This window comes from Stenella coeruleoalba (assembly GCF_951394435.1).
Source record: "Stenella coeruleoalba genome assembly, chromosome: 5".
Lineage (NCBI taxonomy): Eukaryota > Metazoa > Chordata > Mammalia > Artiodactyla > Delphinidae > Stenella > Stenella coeruleoalba.
The window spans coordinates 108,546,076-108,569,382 of NC_137150.1; the positions used below are offsets into that span (position 1 = coordinate 108,546,076).

Sequence of the window (23,307 nt, forward strand, 5' to 3'; positions counted from 1 at the left end):
GCTGGTATTCAGTCGATTCTTGTTAATTCTTTCATAGAATAAATAGCTGGATAAATGAATGAATGTTTGAAAGAATAATTGAATGGATATATTACTCCAGCATCATAAAAACACTGATTTTATAAAATTCTGTAATATTATTAGAACAAAGGGATTGCAATGGCTTTAACTTTACTGTTTTGATTGTTTTTTTAAAAAACAAAATCATGAGTAAGCAGAATTAGAAAAAAATCCTTGTTTAAAAGTGATAAAGGTCTTAAGTTATTTGATATTTTGTCTAAATAACTGAGAAACTTCTAGGACTCTCCCACAATGTGTCAGTATATCATGTAGATCATTGATTTGTAAATGTACCTTAAAATTTTATATTTCCTTAATTAATGGAAGTGAAATATGTTCATAATTAATTGGAAAGTCATGCCAGATAATTGGTAGCATGGAAAAAATATCATTGAAAAATAATTTTATTTGACAATGAGTTAGTGGGTCATTCTATGTAAGTAGAAAGATTTGTATAGAACATAGAAAGGCACATTGTGATCAGCCACCAGAGTTTATCTAAAACAAGTGTACTATTTACCTGTTAGTAATAAAAAGCCTAATATAATAGTGACTTAATCAACATAGAAACATCTTTCTTCCTCAAGCAAATTGAATGTGACAGCAGTCTAAAGCTTTTATAAAGGAAGCCAGTTTACTAGTATCTACCTGGTCTGCCATACTTAGCATGTTAATTTACTCCAGATTCAATTGTGATAAAAGAAAACTGAAGAACACACCCATTCCTATTAAAGATACTTCTTGGAAAAGACAGCTGATAAATATTCTTCCATTCCATTGGCTAGATCTTAGTCACACGACTACAACTATTTCCAAGTAAGTCTTGGAAATACACTGTTTATTCCAAATGGCCATGTATCCAAATAATTCCAGAATTCTATTTCTAAGAAAGAAGGGAAGAAAATACTCTGGGGGAAAACTAGTGGTTTCAGCTACAAAATTAGTTAAATGTAAAATGTCTGTTTTTGATTTAACACAGCATTTTGACAGTACTGGGTCTCAGTTTCCTTGTGTGTAGGAAGATGAAATCATATACATAGTTGTTGTGGTTAAACTTAGTTGTCATCCTGGCTCTTCACTGTACTCAGATAGTTGGTCAAATATTATTCCAGATATTTCTGTGAAGTAGTGTTTAGATGAGATTAACATTTAAATCAGTAGATTTTGGGTAAAGCAGATTATACTTCATAATGTGAATGGACCTCATCAAATAAGTTGAAGTACTTAATAGAAAAAGACTGACCTCCTCTGAAGAAAAGAGAATTCTACCAGCATACTTTCTTCTAACTCAGACTGTCGCATCAACTCTTCCCTAGGTCCCCAGCCTGCTAGCCTACACTGCAGATTCTGGACTTGCTGAACTCCACAATAGCATAAGCCAGTTTCTTAAACTCATTCCCTCCCTCTCTGTCTCTGTCTCTGTTTTTCTGTCTATCTCTCTCTCCCTGCTCTCCACCCTGCCAGCAAAGGCTAATAGAGTAGTATAAAGTCCAGTTGGTGCTTTAGGGCAAGAATGCAAACCAGCAACAATGGGTGTTAGCTACCAAGCGGTTGCCCTATTTGCAAAGTAGAGAAATTAAAATTTAGTAAAGTTGCTAAATTGTTTCACCACCATCAGACTTTCATAGGTATATGTAAGGTGCTTTTATTCATTGTTAAGGCAAATGCAAATTGTACCACAATATCAAAATTTAGAGATGCATTTTCTCTTGTATTCATCAAGCCTGCTCCTGTGATTTAAAAAAAAAAAATGAAATAGAAGCATTAATGGATATACATGTGTGCTGGAACACTGTAATGGCAAAAGAAGGCAACAATGTGAATTGAGACAAATTTTGGCATAATTGATTTTGCATACTTTATAAAAGCATTCAGAAGAAGCAATTAAAATTATGTCAAATGACTTTAAAGTATTTACATGATGATTGAGTGCCAAAAAGTTTAATTCCTACAATAATACATTTCTGAAAGCATGTGGTTACAAATGTGTATATTTTATAATTTTCTATATGTTTATGATGATATATAAATATGAAACATAACCTTATGTCTATTATTGAGTGTATGTGTGGTTTAGGACAATATTTTTGGAGAAAAAGGAAAGAAAAAAATAAAAGGTAAAGAAACTTCTCAGAAACCTCCTACATATTTCTATGATGCCATATATGTGAAATTTGTATGTGTGTGTGTGTGTGCTTAGGTGATAAGTAAATTAAGAAAATCGTTAATATTGTTAAGCTGTGTATACTACCCAAATCAATCTACAGATTTAACACAATCCTTATCAAAATATCCATGACATTTTTCACAGAACTATAACAAATAATCTTAAAATTGATATGGAACCACAAAAGACCCAGAATTGCCAAAGCAATCTTGAAAAAAAAAGAACAAAGCTGGAGGTATCAAATTTCCCGACTTAAGACAATACTACAAAGCTACAGTAATCAAAACAATATAGTACTGGCACAAAAACAGACTCAGATTGAGGGAACTGAATAGAGAGTCCAGAAATAAACCCATGCACCTATGGCCAGTTAATTTACTAAAAAGGAGGCAAGAATATACAATGGAGAGGGACTTCCCTGGCACAGTGGTTAATAATCTGCCTGCCAATGCAGGGGGTATGGGTTCGAGCCCTGGTCCAGGTAGATCCCACATGCCACGGAACAACTAAGCCTGTGCACCACAACTACTGAGCCCACATGCTACAACTACTGAAGCCCATGTGCCTAGAGCCCATGCTCCGCAGCAAGAGAAGCCACCATAATGAGAAGCCTGTGCACTGCAACAAAAAGTAGCTCCCACTAGCCACAACTAGAGAAAGCCTGTGCACAGCAACGAAGACCTAATGCAGACAAAAATAAATAAATAAAAGAAAAGAATACATAATGAAGAAAAGACAGTCTCTTCAATAAGTGGTACTGGAAAAACTGAACAGATACATGGAAACGAATTAGGCCATTTCCTCACATCATATACAAAAATAAGCTCAGAATGGATTAAAGACTTAACTGTAAGACCTGAAACCATAAAACTCCTAAAAGAGAACATAGGCAGAACACTCATTAATATAAATCATAACAATGTTTTTTTAAATCAAAAGAAATAACAGCAAAAATAAATAAATGGGACCTAATTAAACTTAAAAGCTTTTACACAGCAAAAGAAATCATTGACAAAATGAAAAGACAACATTCTTAATGGGATAAAATATTTGCAAATGATATTACTGATAGGGGGTTAATATCCAAAATATATAAACAGCTCATAGAACTGTATATATATATATATATGTATGTATAAAGCAGAAGCCCTGAATAGACATTTTTCCAAAGAAGACATACAGATGGCCAACAGGCACATGAAAACATGCTTAACACCATTAATCATCAGAGAAATGTAAACCACAGTGAAATGTCACCTCACACCTATCAGAATGGCTATCATCAAAAATCTACAAATAAATGTTGGCTAGGATGTAGAGAAAAGAGAACTCTTGTACATTGTTGGTGGGAATGTAAATTGGTGCAGCCGCTATGGAAAACAGTATGGAGGTTCCTCAAACTGAAAATAGTACTACCACTCTTCTTCACGGTGATTTGGAGGCCATTAGCTGCTTCAGGACAAAGGTGAATATCTCTTTCCAAGCCACTGGTTGTCAGAAACTCATTGAAGTGGACAATGAATGAAAACATCGTACCTTTTATGAGAAAGGTATGGCCACAGAAGTGGCTACTGATGTTCTGGTTGAAGAATGGAAGTGTTATGTGGTTTGAATCAGTGGTGGGAATGACAAACAAGGTTTCACCAGGAAGCGGGTGTCTTGATCCACGACCAAGTCCGCCTGCTACTGAGTAATGGGCATTCCTGTTACAGACCAAGGAGAACTGAAGAAAGAAAGTGCAAATCTGTACAGGGTTGCATTGTGGATGCCAATCTGAGTGTTCAACTGGGTCACCATAAAGAAAGGGGAGAAGGATATTCCTGGACTCACTGATACTACTGTGCCTCGTTATCTGGGGCCCAAAAGAGCTAGCAGAATCTGCAAGCTTTTCAATCTCTCTAAAGAAGACGATGTCTGCCAGTATCTTGTGAGAAAGCTCATAAACAAACAAGGTAAGAAACCTAGGACAAAAGTACCCAGGATTCAGCATCTTGTTACTCCACGTGTTCTGCAACAAAAACATTGACACATTGCTCTGAAGGAACAGCAACTAAGAAAAATAAGGAAAAGGCTACAGAATATACTAAACTTTTGGCCAGGGGAATGAAGGAGGCCAAAGAAAAATGCCAGGAACAGACTGCCAAGAGTCAAGGCTGTTCTCTCTGAGAGCTTCTACTTCTAAGTCTGAGTCTAGTCAAAAATGAGATGTTCTAAAGTAACAAATAATAAGATCAGACATCAAAAAAACAATAAATAAATAAATAAAATAAAAATAGCACTACCATATGATCTAGCAATTCTACTCCTGGGTATATAACTGGAAAAAAAATGAAAACACTGTTTTGAAAATATATATGCACCCCAATGTTCACAGCATTATTTACAAAGGCCAAGATATGGAAGCATCCAAATGTCCATCAACAGATGAGTGGATAAAGAAGATGTGGTGTGTGTGTGTGTGTGTGTATGTGTGTATGTCTATATCTATATCTATATATAATGCAATATTACTCAGCCATAAAAGAGAATGAGATTCTCTCATTTGCAAAAGCTTGGATGGACCTAGAGAGTATTATGCTTAGTGAAATATCAGATAAAGACCAATTCTCTACTTTATCACTTATATATGAAATCTAAAAAGTGAAACAAATGAATGTATGTAACAAAACAGAAACAGACACAGAGAATAAACTAGTGGTTATCACTGGAGAGGGACAAGGTAAGGGTATGGGATCAAGAGGTACAAACTACTATGTACAAAATAGATAAGCAAGTAGGATATATTGTACAGCATAGGTAAATATAGCCAGTTTTGTAATAACTCTAAATGAAGTATAGCCAGTTTTGTAATAACTCTAAATGAAGTATAATCTATAAAAATATCACATCAGTCTATTGTATACCAGAAACTAATATAATATTGTAAATCAGCTATTCTTTAATAAAAAATAAACAATTCTTTTTAAAAAAAGAAGATATTGTTGGATCACTGATCACTCTAGCTACAGATTTGTAGGTATATCCATGATTTAACAAAAGAAAAGAAAAACAAGTTGAAGATTATATTTAGAGTATTTTTCTTTAGAAAATAAAGCTATAAAAGACAGCTTTATTAGGATATAGTCATTCATGTAAGTATATAAACAAGGGAAATTGAAACCACAATTTTTCTTATTCTAGTTAGTCTAAGGAGAATGTATTAAGAAAGTGTGAGGGTAATATTAGAAAATTATGAAAAAATATTATTTTAACTCATTTTGGAAGTGTCATTATTTCTAATTTTCAACCAAGTGTTTTAATGTGTATTTTAATCTCATGTTTCTTATTTGAATATATTTAATAACTAAAGTTTCCATTAATTTAACTAGACATTTAAGCACAGAAAATGTACAATAATAGCTCAGGTACCAGATCTTTAGAAACTCAGTTTAGGGAAGGAAATAAATTGTAAAAATATTGAAAAATATATATAACAATTTAATACACACATTATATATTACTTTAGAGAAGGAAGAGAAAATGTCTCACACATTATATATTACTTTAGAGAAGGAAGAGAAAATGTCTAACTGTCCAGAGAGAACAGGCAATGGTTTACCAAGCAGATGATGTTTGATCAGAATCCCAAAGGATTGGTTGGAGTTCAGTCATTAACAGGGCTACTGGGATACATTAGGGTGAGTTTAAACTACTCATGGAAGTTTGAGTAATATTAGTTTGAAAATGTAGTCAAGGTTTCAAATATCAAGGGTTTTGTATAACTTACTAATGATAATGAAAATAGTTACCATTTCTTAAGCAGTTACATGCCAGTCACTGATCTAAGTAGCTTGTGTCAAATGTTTTTTAATTTTTTATTTTGAATGGCATTAAAACTTTGGTAAATTAACTGTCATTTTACAGATGATGAAAGAGAAGCTAGATATCTTAGTTATGGATTTTACTTTCTGGCAATGTGACCAAAAGCATTGAGGAAATCAGAATTAAGAAATAGTGACATGGTCATTGTTTTAGAATGCTAAGGTAAGACTACTATAAACATCCAAGGAAGAAATATTAAAAACACAAATTAATGCAGTAGCATTAGAAAATGGAGATAGCATACATGATTTATGTGATATTTGGGATCCTTAGCTGACAGAATATGGTAATCTGCTGGATCTTTAAAATCAGGAAAAAAAATACAGTCACATTTGACCATGTGTTTAGGTGCCTGAATAAATAAAACTGCTATTAACTAAAATTGTGAAAACAGTGAAAAGAAAGTGTCTCATTCTTACCTTGAGGAAATCATAAATTCAGACTTTTTTCAATTTTTATTTTTATTTGGCCACACCGCGCAGCATGTGGGATCTTAGTTTCCCCACCAGGGATCGAATCCACAACACCTGCATTGGAAGCACAGAGTCTTTAACCACTGGACCATCAGGGAACCCCCATAAATTCAGATTTAAACTTAAAGATATTGAGTTTTCTGGATATTCAATTGAAGAATATTTAGAAAAAATTGGAAATATATGTTTTGGCTCCATACGGAGATGTGGCAGGTCTTGAAGACCATCATCTTGTAGACAGAAATTGAGATCATGCATATGGATGTTATTTCCTTGATTAACAATGAATTCTAATTGAGTCAGTCATACTGTACTGATGTGATATTTCCCAATTATCGAACAATTCTAAATAATAGAATTAGAACAGGAAGTATAGTCTTTGAGAGGCTGGTTTGTCCTCTTTTCTTAGCTTAAATGCAAGTTGATTATCTGCCTTTATTTCTGTTTTTTTTTTTCTGAGTGATATAATGCCATAGAGATATCTTCATAAAAAATAGCTTAAGAACACAGAAATATATCCACATAAATATGCCCATTTAATTTTTGACAAAGGAGCAAAAGCAATTCAATTGAAGAAGGTTAGCTTTTTCAACAAATGATGCTGGATAAATAGGGCATTCCTAGACAAACAGATGAAACTTAACTAAACCTTACCCTATATTCAGAATTTAACTCAAATGGATCATGAATTTAGATGTACAACACAAAACTATAAAACTTATAGGAAAAAAATGGAAAATATTTGGGAACTGGGACTAGGAAAAGAATTCTTAGACTTGACACCAAAAATACAATACATTAAAAAAAATGGATAAATTTGACCTTATCAAATTAAAAAATTTGCTCTGTGAAAGATTGTGTGAAGAGGATGAAAAGGCAAATTATAGACTGGAAGAAAACATTTGCCAAAAAAAAATAGCAAAACAAAAAGAACCCCGAAACCTCAACAGCAATATAATTAGAAAATGGTTAAAGTGCATAAACAGAAATTTTACTACAGAGGATAAAAAGATGACAAATAAACAAATGAGAAAAAGTCAACATCTAGAAATGCAAATTAAAAATACCATGAGATATCACTACACACCTACCAGAATGGCTAAATATAAAATTAATGATCCCACCAAATGCTGGTGAGGATGCAGAGAAACTGGATCACTGACACATTGTTGGTGGAAATGTAGAAGTGTAGAGCCACTTAGCAAAATAGTTTGGCAAATTATTTAAAAAAATAAAATGGACTTACAATATGTCCCAGCAATTGCATTCTTGAGAAAATATCCTAGAGAAATTAAAAGTTATTTTCATTTTAAAATTTGATAATGAATATTCATAAAAGTTTTATTAGTAATAGCCAGAAACTGGAAACTACCCAAATGTCCTTCAATGCTGAACTGTTAAGCAATCTGTGGTACATCCATATCATGGGATACTAATCAGCAATACAAGGTAACAAACTATTAATACACACAAATTGTGTGAGTCTCAAATCATGCTGAATGGGGAAAAAAAAAACTTATCTAAAACAATACATACTGCATGATTGCACTTATATAACATTCGTGAGTATATATGTAATATATGTGAATATATATAACATCATTATAAAGATGAAAAAGAGATTAATGGTCATTAGGGGTTTGAGATTGTGAAGGGTAGGATATGGTGCTACAAGGGTAACATGTTGGAGTCTTGAGATCAAGGGACAATAGTAATTTGATTTTGGTGGTGAAGTCTCTATCAAGTGAAGTCCCAATTGTGATAAGATTGCATAGAGCTACACACACTCAAAACTATGTGCAAAGTTATATGTACAAATGTGTGCAGGTATAACTGATGAAATCTGCATAATGTCTATGGTTTGCATCAATGTCTATTCCCTGGTTTAGACATTGTTCTATAGTTATGCAAGATGTTAACACTGGGTTAAGCTGGAGGAAGCATCCGTGAAATAACATTCTGTGAAATCTAAATTATGTAAAACTAAAGGTTTTAATTTTTTTATCTTCCTGGATCCTTAAACTATTATTGAATTCCTATGTAGTATTGAATGACTCTATTTAAGAAGGACTGTATTTGTTTTGCCAGTTTCCTGTAAATTTCCACAATATGGATGTTCAGTTTTTAATATCTATATGTATTAATATTGTCATGAATGCCAACACAAGGTGCGTGGAGAGAGACAAAGTAAATACTATTTATGTATAGCAAATAACAAGTGTGTCTTTGCCTTTGCCCCAGTATTTCACCCTGGGGTAAAACAAGGAGAACCAGAAGATGTAATTTTATATATAATGTAGTCTAATGAAAAGGAGAAATCCAAAAAAAGTAAATGTGGATATTTATATAGGAAAGAGTCTCCCTTCCCACTCCGAGTCTCCTCAGAAATATAATGGGAAAGATCTTATGTTCTTACCCTAGTCTTTTGGAAAGTAAAATTTTTCAGGGGAAAGATGATACTAGTATCTGCAGATTTTTTATCTGGGCGTATACCCACAGAAGGGGTGATTTATTTACTCTTGAAATGTAAACATAAAACTCCAGGGATATTTATCTCACTGGCTAATTAGTCATAATTTAAATTTTAGGCTTTTATTTTAGTAAATAAAATTTAGTTTTAGTAAAATTAACTCAGAAAGCCCTAACTGTGAAGAAACGTAATATTTTCTTCTCCAGCCTCACAGAAGATAAACTTTCCTGTTCTTCTATCTTTTCTAGAAATAATTTGTTATACTTCTTTAATATCATGTTAAATTCAATGTCCATATGTCACCATTTTCAGTGAACTTGATAAGTTACTAAAATTATTTATAGACAGTATTTTGTCCCACAGGTAGATCATTACAAGGGGTATGAGAACATCAAGATTTTACTTTTCTTCCCCTAAGGAACTGAAAGAGAATTAGAAATATTATGTGGGCCACTTTTCCAACTGTGCAGTTGATTAGCTTTGAAAATAAGTGACCTAAGCAAATTTATCTCCTCTCTTTTGAAAGTGCTTTTCTGAATTGTATAAGTATGTGTTTTCTCTCCTTATGCTCCCTCTATACAAATTTGTGACTTATTCTCAATTAGTATTATATTTCACACCTATTTTAATATTTCCCATTAAGCTTTATTGTCTTTATTCTTAATGAACATTAAGATAAAAATATATCCATATATGTATTTAAACTTGCTCATAAATACTTGTTTAACATATTAGGAATATTAAGAATATCAGCCATTAGTTTACATTTCAATTTCAAAAACACTTAAGAAATTTGAGTCCCATAGTAGACCTCAGTAAATGTTAGAAAAGTCTTACTGAGTGTGTCATTGGCTTACCAAAGTTCACTGGAGCATTTTCTTCTGTAATACATGCAGAATTAAATGTAATTAATGGTAACTCTCTTGGATTTTGGTTAGAAAAGTTTTCTGATGACCCTATAAACTTAATCTATAGCATGTTTATTTTATTTTGCAGTATCTACCTTAACTTCAAAAGGAAAAACAATTGATAGGTGACTGTAGCCTTAATTGTGAGGAGTTCTTAATGGCAGGGATTTTCTTTTAAGGTGGAAGAGGTAGATATTTAAGCAGAAATGCTATTCAGAACCCCTTGAAGAGTAACTGAAATGACCAACAATAATGTTTCAGGCAGCTGTTGTATACATTGACAATCACCCTCTACAAATTCAAGGCCTAAAATTTTTGAGTATGTGTATAAAATAATAAACCTTTTTTCCCCATGAGATTTTACAATATTGATCCAGTGTCACTGACTATACACCTAGCACCCAAAATTTGTTTGTGTGAAGTAGGTTTAGGAGCAATCATAGAAAGTTTGTTAAATGATTTATACAGCCTGAAATTTGTATGTATTAATATGTTATTGAATATGCATAAATATAATTTTACAGCAGATAAACACAACTATTGATAAAACCCAAGAAAGACAACATAAAGACAAACTGTCTGTGTAAATGCCTCTTAAATAGAATCTCCAGAAAGGAAAAAAAAAATCCATGAAGAAAATAAATGCATATTTTTTGTACTTTCCTATATTATCATTCATAGTACAAAAGAAGGAAAATCTGTACTGGTGCCATATTAATCTGAGCATCAATAATAGTAAAAATGTAGAAAAACAACTGCAATAAACACTGTAAATGAATAGAAAAGCTTCAAGTAATTGATTATGAGTGATTTTTTTCTTTATACAGTTAACAACTTTCTTATGATGATCAGATATTACTTTAAAAAATATGAAAGTGTTCTAAGCATACATAAATATAGGGAGAATAGCATCATGGATTTCTTTGAACCCATCATGAAACTTCAACACTACCTCTTTTAGAATCGTGGGCTTCCCTGGTGGCACAGTGGTTGAGAGTCCACCTGCCGATGCAGGGAACACGGGTTCGTGCCCCGGTCCGGGAAGATTCCACATGCCGTGGAGTGGCTAGGTGCGTGAGCCATGGCTGATGAGCCTGCGTGTCTGGAGCCTGTGCTCCACAACGGGAGAGGCCACAGCAGTGAGAGGCCCATGTACCACAAAAAATAAATAAATAAATACTTCTGCCTAAAATGTACTACTTAAAAGGAATTTCATTCTGTATTTTAGGTAAGCTTTTTACTCAAATCATCTTTTTTTTTTTTTTAGATTTGTCAAGTTGTAATCATACAATGATGCATCTAAGAACAAGCTCAAAGAATATTTTTGCCCAGTAAGTACATTTTCCATAGCAGAGTAAGTACATATGTATGATAGTTTGAAGTAGACATGCAAGGTTTCAGACTATTTTTAGAGTTGACTACATTTAAAATTAAATTGTTATAATATTAGTTTTGAAAAGTATAAATAATTTTGAATTTTTCATATATTCACTTATATTTTTAAAATATATTCAAAGACATTTTTAATTTTTAGAAGACATGTGTCAGTAAGAATAACCAGAGTTTAGTTTCCTTTTATTTTATAAACTAGATTTTCAACAAAAATTTTATCACCATATTTCATAGGTTCAGTACACTGCACACAGAACACAATATAAATTTCAGTACCTTGTTTTTAGAGGACCACATTATCCTGCATGAATATAAAAGGTGGTTAAGTTCAGCAGAAACTTACATTGGTACATTAACATAATCCATTTGTAAATTTCAGGGTGCTCTTCTGCAGTATTTCTGCCTATAGACCACTACCTGACATTTCTGTACACAACTATAAGACTATACAAACAATTTAATGCTGTCTAAAACTGCACCTCAGACTTTAATATACTTTTGATATGTACAGAATCATAAAGTATTAGAAGCTAGAGAAAGTAAAGACTTCTAGGTCATCTTATCTCTCTCTGTTCCAATATGAGATTGTTCCAGGAAATATATGCTTAAATATTCTGTCTAAGAAAGCCTTTAAATGATTCCAGTAAAAGAGCTTCTGCTACTTCCCATGGGATCCCACTCTGCAATCTAACATACTTCAATAGAAGCCTATTTCACTTTCTCACTTAGGTTTTTATCTCTCTCCTTTTGCTACACTTTGTTGTCTGGTGTTGGAATGCTGCTTCGTCATGTTGTCCTTCAGATATCATGAACTTCTCTGCTGCCACACACTTTTTAACTGCATGGGAAGGAAAAACATTAGGGTAATAAAGAAAGCTTACTGTATCATAATGTATATAATAATACAGTAGAAAAAAACTGTTAAAATGTAATTGCAGTTGAACTTCAGTAGAGAAGTTGAGTGCTTTAGTGACATACTTCTAATATGCATTTCCTAATCTAATGTAACATGCTTGATTTAGGGAAGTGACATGAAAACCATGCTGAGCCAGTCTAATTTCTTAAAACAGAGTGGTAGTTTATCCAAAACCAGTTGAAACAAATATTCTACTGATTTCATAATTCAGCATTTTTAAACCTTTGAAAAATGACAACATTGGTAGAAATAAACAGGCAATGAAGGGGGGCTCAGTGAAGAAGAATCCTTTTGCTGAGAAAAATCTGGACTAGTCCCCACTGTAGAGTAGAAGCACAATGGTGAATGTTTTGTACATGCACACAAACATCCCAAATACTAAATTATTATTTTAGTGAAGCCTAAAGTGACCCTTTGCATTAGTAAATATTTTGTCCTAAAGAGAACCCATTTTAATCTAGTCTGGCTTAGCCAACATATATACAAGAAGCTAATCAGGAGAAAAACATACTTCTATTATTTTTAAATACTGTGAACATAATCACATTAGATATATTTCCATTAGAATTTAGACTAAGTGGAGTTTTTTTTTTGTTTTTTGATTTTTAAGATTATCAACCCATTGCAAACATTTAAATGTTCTGATCTTAGAAGACTTCAGTGAAAAAGTAATTTACTCCCCACCCCTGTTTTAATGAAAATGTTTAATATCAACATTTCAAAGACTTTTGTTTTTCAGGTATTCATTTCCATCTAATAAAAGGCTGGTGGAGAGGGAGAGAGAGAGAGGGAGGGATGGAGGGAGAGAGAGAAGGAGAGACATATCACAGAACATTTCATTGAACCACATTTTTTTAAAGAAAAAAAAATAACAGTCCCTTTTCATAATGTCATTGATGATATTGTGTGTTTTTAAAAATACATTAAAATTAGAATTTTAATTGTTTTATCTCTTATTCTATCTAAATTCAAATATATTTTGTCCAGAAAGTATTGAATTGGAAACTGGAATGACCAGGTTTAAGTTATAATTCTGCTGGTAAATAGCAAGGTAACAAAGTTCAATATGTTTGTTGCCCTGTGATTTTATATTCAATACAAGATATTTAAGTTGAATATCCATTAAATTTTCTGTAATTTGAATTGTCTGTTTAAAAATGTATTTGTTGTTATTGTTTTTAAATATATACAATTTTGGTGGGCGTTTTAGTAACTGAATTTTTGTTTTAGAGGTGTTTGAGATATTTAGTTTTTTACCATTCTCTAGGAAGAGTTTTTGTTTCTAACATAATTTCTGTTAATAACTGTTGACTTCCTGTTCACTAATCTGTAACCTATCTCTCAATCAATCATTTGTATTTATATAACACTTCTTATTCACAATTTAAAATGCTTTACAAATCAGAGCAAATTAAGAAACTCCAATAAAAGTTTTTAATTTGGATTTTTTTAAATAGTAATTTTGGTCATATAGTCATAATTTTAGAATTCTCAAGCAGCACACTGAGTGAATGTGAATGCAGTCATTTTTAAAAAATTTTTATTATAGTTGCTTTACAATTTTGTGTTAATTTCTGATGTTCAGCAAAGTGAATCAGTTATACATATACATGTATCCACTCTTTTTTAGATTTTTTTCCCATATAGGCCATTACAGAGTATTGAGTAGAGTTCCCTGTGCTATACAGTAGGTCCTTATTAGTTATCTATTTTATATATAGTAGTGTGTATATGTCAATCCTAATCTCCCAATTTTTCCCTCTCCCCCTCCTTTCTCCCCTGGTAACCATAAGTTTATTTTTTACATCTGTGACTCTATTTCTGTTTTGGAAATAAGTTTATTTGGACCATTTTTTTTAAGATTCCACATATAAGCAATATCATATGATATATGTCTTTCTCTGTCTGACTTACTTCACTCAGTATGACAATCTCCAGGTCTATCCCTGTTGCTGCAAATGACATAATTTCGTTCTTTTTTATGGCTCAGTAATGTTCCATTGTATAATGTACCACTTCTTTATCCATTCCTCTGTCAATGGACATTTAGGTTGCTTCCATGTCCTCTCTACAATAAATAGTGTTACAATGAACATTGCAGTGGATGTATCTTTTATAATTATGGTTTTCTCCAGATATATGCCAGGAGTGGAATTGCTGGGTCATATCATAGCTTTATTTTTAGTTTTTTTAGGAACCTCCATACTATTCTCCATAGTGGCTATACCAATTTACATTCCCACCAACAGTGTAGGGTGGTTCCCTTTTCTCCACACTCTCTCCAGCATTTATTGTTTGTAGGTTGTTTGATGATGGCCATTGTGACCAGTGTGAATTGATACCTCATTGTACTTTTGATTTTTATTTCTCTGATAATTGGTGATATTGAGCATCTTTTCATGTGCCTCTTGCCCATCTATATGTCTACTTTGGAGAAATGTCTATTTAGATCTTCTGCCCATTTTTTTATTGTGTTGTTTGTTTTTTGATATTAAGTTGCTTGAGCTGTTTGTATATTTTGTAGATTAATCCCTTGCCAGTTGATTTGTTTGCAAATATTTTCTCCCATTATGTGGGTTGTGTTTTAATTTTGTTTATGGTTTCTTTGTTTTTCAAAAGCTTTTAAGTTTAATTAGGTCCCATTTGTTTATTTCTGTTTTTATTTTCATAACTCTAGGAGGTGGACCAAAAATGGTATTGTTGCAATTTATGTCAGAGAGTGTTCTGCCTATGTTTTCCTCTAAGAGTTTTATAGTGTCTAGCCTTACATTTAGATCTTTAGTCCATTTTGACTTCATTTTTGTGTATGGTGTTAGGGAGTGTTCTAATTTTATTCTCTTACATGTAGCTGTCTAGTCTGCCCAGCACCACTTATTGAAGAGACTGCCTTTTCTCCATTGTATATTCTTGCCTCCTTTGTCATAGATTAGGTGGCCATAGGTGCATGGGTTTATCTCTGGACTTTCTATACTCTTCCTTTTATCTATATTTCTGTTTTTGTGCCAGTACCATGCTGTTTTGATTACTGCAGCTTTGTAGTAAAGTCTGAAGTCAGGGAGCCTGATTCCTCTAGTTCCTTTTTTCTTTCTCAGGATTGCATTTTCTCTTCAGGAATTCTGTGTTTCCATAAAAATTAAAAAAAAAATTGTTCTAATTCTATGAAAAGTACTATTTGTAATTTGATAGGGATTATATTGAATCTGTATATTTCTTTGGGTAATATAGTCATTTTGGCAATATTGATTCTTCCAATCCAAGAAAATGTATATCTCTCTGTGTCATATCTGATTTATTTCATGAGTATCTTATATTTTTCTGAGTATAGGTCTTTTGTCTCCTTAGGTAGGTTTATTCCTAGGTATTTTATTCTTTTTGTTTCAATGGTAAATAGGATTGTTTCCTTAATTTCTCTTTTTGATCTTTCATTGTTAATGTATAGAAATGCAAGATATTTCTGTGTATTAATTTTGTATCCTGCATCTTTAAAAAATTCATTGATGAAATCTAGTAGTTTTCTGGTAATATCTTCAGAATTTTTGAAGTATAGTAACTTTTGATGTAAAGATGACGGTTTGTCATCTGCAAACAGTGACTGTTTTACTTCTTCTTTTCCTATTTGGATTCCTTTTATTTCTTTTTCTTCTCTTATTGCTGTGGCTAAAACTTACAAAACTATGTTGAACGATAGTGGCAAGAGTGGACATCCTTGTCTTGTTCCTGATCTTAGAGGAAATGCTTTCAGTTTTTCACCATTGATAATGATGTTTGCTGTGGCTTTGTCATATACGGCCTTTATTATATTGAAGTAGGTTCCCTCTGTGCCCACTTTCTGGATAGTTTTTATCATAAATCGATGTTGAATTTTGTCAAAAGCCTTTTCTGCATCTATTGAGATGATCACATGTTTTTTATTCTTTGGTTTGTTAATGTGGAGTATCATACTGATTGATTTGTGAATATTGAAGAATCCTTGCATTTCTAATAATTTGCCCATTTCTTCTAGCTTATCTATTTTATTGGCATATATTTGCTTGTAGTAGTCTCTTATGATCCTTTGTATTTCTGTGGTGTCCATTGTAACTTCTCATTTTTCATTTTTAATTTTATTGATTTGAGCCCTCTCCCTTTTTTACTCAATGAGTCTGGCTAAAATATATATATTTTTTATCTTCTCAAAGAACCAGCTTTAGTTTCATTCATCTTTACTATTGTTTTCTTCATGTCTATTTCTTTTATTTCTGCTCTGATCTTTATGATTTCCTTCCTTCTACTAACTTTGGGTTTTGTTTGTTCTTCTTTCTCTACTTGTTTTAGGTATATGGTTAGGTTGTTTATTTGATATTTTTCTTGTTCCCTGAGGTGAGATTGTATTGCTATAAAGTTCCTTCTTAGAACTGCTTTTGCTGCATCCCATAGGTTTTGGATCATGGTGTTTTCATTGTCCCTGTGTACTTTTTTTTTTTTCCTTTAAATAGATCTCTACAGGAGTATAATTGCTTCACAATACTTTGTTACTTTCTGTTGTACACTAAAATGAATCAGCCATATGCATACATATGTCCCCATATCCTCTCCCTCTTGAGCCTCCCTCCCAACCTCCCTATCCCACCTCTGTAGGTTATCGCAAAGCACTGAGGTGATCTCTCTGTGCTATGCTGCTGCTTCCCACTAGCTATTTTACATTCAGTAGTGTATATATGTTGTCGCTCTCACTTCGCCCCAGCTTCCCATTCCCACCACATGTCCTCAAGTCCATTCTCTATGTCTACATCTTTATTCCTGCTCTGGCCTAGGTTCATCAGAACGATTTTTTTTTTTTTAGATTCCTTATATATGTGTTAGCATACGGTATTTGTTTTTCTCTTTCTGACTTACTTCACTCTGTATGACAGACTCTAGGTCCATCCACCTCACTACAAATAATTCAATTTCATTTCTTTTTGTGGCTGAGTAATATTGCATTGTATATATGTGCCACATCTTCTTTATCCATTCATCTCTCGATGGACATTTAGGTTGGTTCCATATCCTAGCTATTGTAAATACTGCTGCAATGAATATTGTGGCACGTCTATTTTTGAGTTATGGTTTTCTCAGGGTATATGCTGGGTCATATGGTAGTGGGATTGCTGGGTCATATGGTAGTTTTATTTTTCATATTTTAAGGAACTTCCTTACTTTTTCCCATAGTGGTTGTATCAATTTACATTCCCACCAACAGTGCAGGAAAATTCCCTTTTCACCACACCCTTTCCAGCATTTATGGTTTCTAGATATTTTGATAATGGCCATTCTGACTGGAATGAGGTGATAACTCATTGTAGTTTTGATTTGCACTTCTCTAATAATTAGTAATATTAAGCATATTTTCCTGTGCCTCTTGGCCATCTGTATGTGTTCCTTGGTGAAATGTTTATTTAGGTCTTCTGCCCATTTTTTAACTTGTTTGCTTTTTTTGATACTGAAGTCCATGAGCTCTTTGTATAATTTGGAGATTAAATCCTTTGTCTGTTGTTTCATTTGCAAATATTTTCTCCCATTCTGAAGGTTGTCTTTTTTATGGTTTCCTTTGTTGTGCAAAAGCTTTTAAGTTTAATTAAGTCCCATTTGTTTATTTTTGTTTTTATTTCCATTACTCTAGGAGACAGGTCAAAAAGGATCTTGCTCTGGGTTATGTCAAAGAGTGCTTGTCCTATGTTTTCCTCTAAGAGTTTTATAGTGTCTGGTCTTACATTTAGGTCTTCAATCCATTTTGAGTTTATTTTTGTGTATGATGTTAGGTAGAGTTCTAGTTTCATTCTTTTACATGTAGCTGTCCAGTTTTCCCTGCACCACTTATTGAAGAGACTGCCTTTTCTCCATTGTATGTTCTTGCCTCCTTTGTCATAAATTAGGTGACCATATGTGCGTGGGTTTATCTCTGGGCATTCCATCCTATACCATTGGTCTATATTTCTGTTTTTGTGTCAGTACCATACTGTCTTGATTATTGTAACTTTGTGGTATAGTATGAAGTCAGGGAGCCTGATTCCTCCAATTCCATTTTTATTTCTCAAGATTGCTTTTGCTATTCAGGGTCTTTTGTGTTTCCACATGAATAGTAAAAAATTTGTTCTAATTCTGTGAAGAATACCATTGGTTGTTCTATTTGCATTGAATCTGTAGATTGCTTTAGATAGTATAGTCATTTTCACAATATTGATTCTTCTAATCCAAGAACATGGTATATTTCTCCATCTGTTTATGTCATCTTTTTTTTTTATTTCCACACACACACACTGTATTTTATTTTTACAAGAGATAAATAAACTGACACCAAGCATTGTAAATGGATGATCACAACAAAATCAACAATGATTGTAATTACCAAACACAAAACACACTCATACTATGTCATAATATTGACATTCAGTCCAGTAATCCTCCACTGTAACAGCCCCTTTACTTTTCAGTGAAAATTGATTTGTATATTTTTTGCCTCTGAGTCCTTGTGGGATTTTTTTTAAATTAAAACAGAAAGTCACAAAAATTATAATCATCCTCATCATTTCTCTCAGTCCCATGTAATTAATTTTTTTTCATCTTGATCTTTTGTTAGCACTTTTAAGAATTCAACAGTTTTCCATTAGAGTTCTGAAAATGCTTATACATTCAGTTCAGCAGTATAGTCAGTTACCAGAAACCTGTACTTGTCAGAGTCTTTTCCATGAATTCCTTGAAGATGAAACCCTTTTATAGGAACATTTTTGCAAAAGCATCAGAATACACCCAGAACTGTTTGTAAATGACAAAAGACTTAAAAATGACCATGCTTAAAGATTTGATGAAAGTTCATAATAATGCAATTGACAAGGAAATTTAGTTATTTCTGAGATATACATTTTAAAGTAATAACTAGAATTATGACTTATAACATTATACCAGAACATATAAGATTTTTAGAAATTTCATGTGTCTGAAACATTTATATTAACATATTTCTATACATATAACCCAAATAAAGTTTAGTATTAGTTGCTTTGTTTGTTTTTTTACACTGCAAGTTCTTATTAGTCATCAATTTTACACACATCATTGTATACATGTCAATCCCAATCACCCAATTCAGCACACCACCATCCCCACCCCAACACGATTTTCCCTCCTTAGTGTCCATATGTTTGTTCTCTACATCTGTGTCTCAACTTCCATCCTGCAAACCTGTTCATCTGTACCATTACTCTAGGTTCCACATACATGTGTTAGTATACGATATTTGTTTTTCTCTTTCAGACTTACTTCACTCTCTATGAGAGTCTCTAGGTCCATCCACGTCTCAACAAATGACTCAATTTCATTCCTTTTTAGGGCTGAGTAATATTCCATTGTATATATGTACCACATCTTCTTTATCCATGTGTCTGTCGATGGGTATTTAGATTGCTTCCATGACATGGCTATTGTAAATAGTGCTGCAATGAACATTGGAGTGCATGTATCTTTTTTGTGGTTTTCTCTGGGTATATGCCCAGTAGTGGGATTGCTGGATCATATGGTAATTCTATTTTTAGTTTCTAAGGAACCTCTATAGTGTTCTCCACAGTGGCTGTATCAATTTACATTCCCACCAACAGTGCAAGAGGGTTCCCTTTTCTCCACACCCTCTCCAGCATTTGTTGTTTGGAGATTTTCTGATGATGCCCATTTTAACTGGTGTGAAGTGATACCTCATAGTAGTTTTGATTTGCATTTCTCTAATAATTAGTGATGTTGAACAGTTTTTCATGTGCTTCTTGGCCATCTGTATGTCTTCTTTGGAGAAATGTCTATTTAGGTCTTCTGCCCATTTTTGGATTGAGTTGTTTCTTTCTTTACTATTGAGCTGCATGAGCTGTTTATATATTTTGGAGATTAATCCTTTGTCTGATGATTCATTTGCAAATATTTTCTCCCATTCTGAGGGTTGTCTTTTAGTCTTGTTTATGGTTTCCTTTGCTGTGCAAAAGCTTTGAAGATTCATTAGGTCTCATTTGTTTATTTTTGTTTTTATTTCCATTACTCTAGGAGGTGGATCAAAAAAGATCTTGCTGTGATTTATGTCAAAAAGTGATCTTCCTATGTTTTCCTCTAAGAGTTTTATAGTGTCCAGTCTTACATTTAGGTCTTGAATACATTTTAAGTTTATTTTTGTGTATGGTGTTAGGGACTGTTCTAATTTCATTCTTTTACATGTAGCTGTACAGTTTTCCCAGCACTACTTATTGAAGAGACTGTCTATTCTCCATTGTATATCTTTGCCTCCTTTGTCATAGATTATTTGACCATAGGTGTGTGGGTGTATCTCTGGGCTTTCTATCTTGTTCCATTGATTTATGTTTCTGCTTTTGTTCCAGTACCATATTGTCCTGATTACTGTAACATTGTAGTATAGTCTGAAGTCAGGTTGTCTGATTCTACCAGCTCCGCTTTTTTTCCCTCAAGACTGCTTTGGCTATTCAGGATCTTTTGTGTCTCAATACAACTGTTAAGAGTTTTTGTTCTACTTCTGTAAAAAATGCCATTAGTGGGGCTTCCCTGGTGGTGCAGTGGTTGAGAGTTCACCTGCCGATGCAGGGGACATGGGTTCATGCCCCGGTCCAGGAATATCCCACATGCCATGGAGTGGCTAGGCCCATGAGCCATGGTCACTAAGTCTCCATGTCCAGAGCCTGTGCTCTGCAATGGAAGAGGCCACAACAGTGAGAGGCCCACATACCAAAAAAAAAAAAATGCCATTGGTAATTTGATAGGGATTGCATTGAATCTGTAGATTGTTTCAGTATTATAGTCATTTTCACAATATTGATTCTTCCAATCCAAGAACATGGTATATCTCTCCATCTGTTTGTATCATCTTTAATTTCTTTCATCAGTGTCTTACAGTTTTTGGCATACAGGCCTTTTGTCTTCCTAGGTAGGTTTATTCCTAGGTATTTTATTCTTTTTGTTGCAGTGGTAAATGGGAGTGTTTCCATAATTTCTCTTTCAGGTTTTTCATCATTAGTGTATAAGAATGCAAGAGATTTCTGTCCATTAATTTAGTATCCTACAACTTTACCAAATTCATTGATTAGCTCTAGTAGTTTTCTGGTGGCATTTTTAAGATTCTCTATGTATAGTATCACATCATCTGCAAACAGTGACATTTTAAATTCTTCTTTTCCAATTTGTAATCCTTGTATTTCTTTTTCTTCTCTGATTGTCATGGCTAAGACTTCCAAAACTATGTTGAATAATAGTGGTGAGAGTGGACATTCTTATCTCGTTCCTGATCTTGGAGGAAATGCTTTCAGTTCTTCACCATTGAGAATGATGTTTGCTGTGGTTTTGCCATATATGGCCTTTATTATGTTGAGGTAGGTTCCCTCTATGCCCACTTTCTGGAGAGTTTTTATCATAAATGGTTGTTGAATTTTGTCAAAGCTTTTTTCTGTATCTATTGAGATGACCATACGGTTTTTATCTTCAATTTGTTAATATGCTGTATCACATTGATTGATTTGCATATACTGAAGAATCTTTGTATCCCTGGGATAAATCCCAATTGATCGTGGTGTATGATCCTTTTAATGTGTTGTTGGATTCTGTTTGCTAGTATTTTGTTGAGGATTTTTGCGTCTATATTCATCAGTGATATTTGTCTGTAATTTTCTTTTTTTGTAGTATCTTTGTCTGGTTTTGGTATCAGGGTGATGGTGGCTTCATAGAATGAATTTGGGAGTGTTCCTTCCTCTGCAATTTTTCGGAAGAGTTTGAGAAGGATGGGTGATAGCTCTTCTCTAAATGTTTGATAGAATTCATTTGTGAAGCCATCTGATCCTGGACTTTTGTTTGTTGGAAGATTTTTTAATCACAGTTTCAATTTCATTACTTGTGATTGGTCTGTTCATATTTTCTATTTCTTCCTGGTTCAGTCTTGGAAGATTACACCTTTCTAAGAATTTGTCCATTTCTTCAAGGTTGTCCATTTTATTGGCATAGAGTTGCTTGTAGTAGTCTCTTAGGATGCTTTATATTTCTGCAGTGTCTGTTGTAACTTCACCTTTTTCATTTCTAATTTTATTGATTTGAGTCCTCTCCCTCTTTTTCTTGATGAGTCTGGCTAATGATTATCAATTTTGTTTATCATCTCAAGGAACCCACTTTTAGTTTTATTCATCTATCCTATTGTTTTCTTTGTTTCTATTTCACTTATTTCTGTTCTGAACTTTATGATTTCTTTCCTTCTGCTCACTTTGGGTTTTGTTTGTTCTTCTTTCTCTAGTTCATTTAAGTGTAAGGTTAGATTGTTTACTTGAGATTTTTCTTGTTTCTTGAGGTAGGCTTGTATAGCTATAAACTTCCCTCTTAGAACTGCTTTTGCTGCATCCCATAGGTTTTGGATCATTGGGTTTTCATTGTCATTTGTCTCTAGGTATTTTTTGATTTTCTCTTTGATTTCTTCAGTGATCTCTTGGTTATTTAGTAATGTATTGTTTAACCTCCATATGTGTTTTGTTTTTAATGTTTTTTTCCCCTGTAATTCATTTCTAATTTCATAGTGTTGTGGTCAGAAAAGATGCTTGATATGATTTCAATTTTCTTAAATTTACTGAGGCTTGATTTGTGACCCAAGGTGTGATCTATCCTGGAGAATGTTCCATGCACACTTGAGAAGAAAGTGTAATCTGCTGTTTTTGGATGGAATGTCCTAGAATTATCAATTAAATCTATCTGGTCTATTGTGTTATTTAAAGTTCTGTTTCCTTATTTATTTTCATTTTGCATGATCTATCCATTGGCATAAGTGAGGTGTTAAAATCCCCCACTATTATTGTGTTACTGTTGAGTTCCTCTTTTATAGCTGTTAGTTGCCTTATGTATTGAGGTGCTCCTATGTTGGTTGCATGTATATTTATAATTGTTATATCTTCTTCTTGGATTGATCCCTTGATCATTATGTAATGTCCTTTCTTGTCTTTTGTAACATACTTTATTTTAATGTCTATTTTATCTGTTATGAGTATAGCTACTCCAACTTTCTTTTGATTTCCATTTGCATG

At 33.1% G+C, this 23,307-nt stretch overlaps 1 pseudogene across 1 annotated transcript; it reads left to right on the top strand.

The window, feature by feature from the left end:
• The first annotated feature begins 3,611 nt into the window (after window positions 1-3,611).
• Window positions 3,612-4,793, top strand: LOC307186395 (small ribosomal subunit protein eS6-like; annotated as a pseudogene). Its single transcript has one exon. The product of its transcript is annotated as a small ribosomal subunit protein eS6-like (transcript).
• The last annotated feature ends 18,514 nt before the right edge of the window (window positions 4,794-23,307 follow it).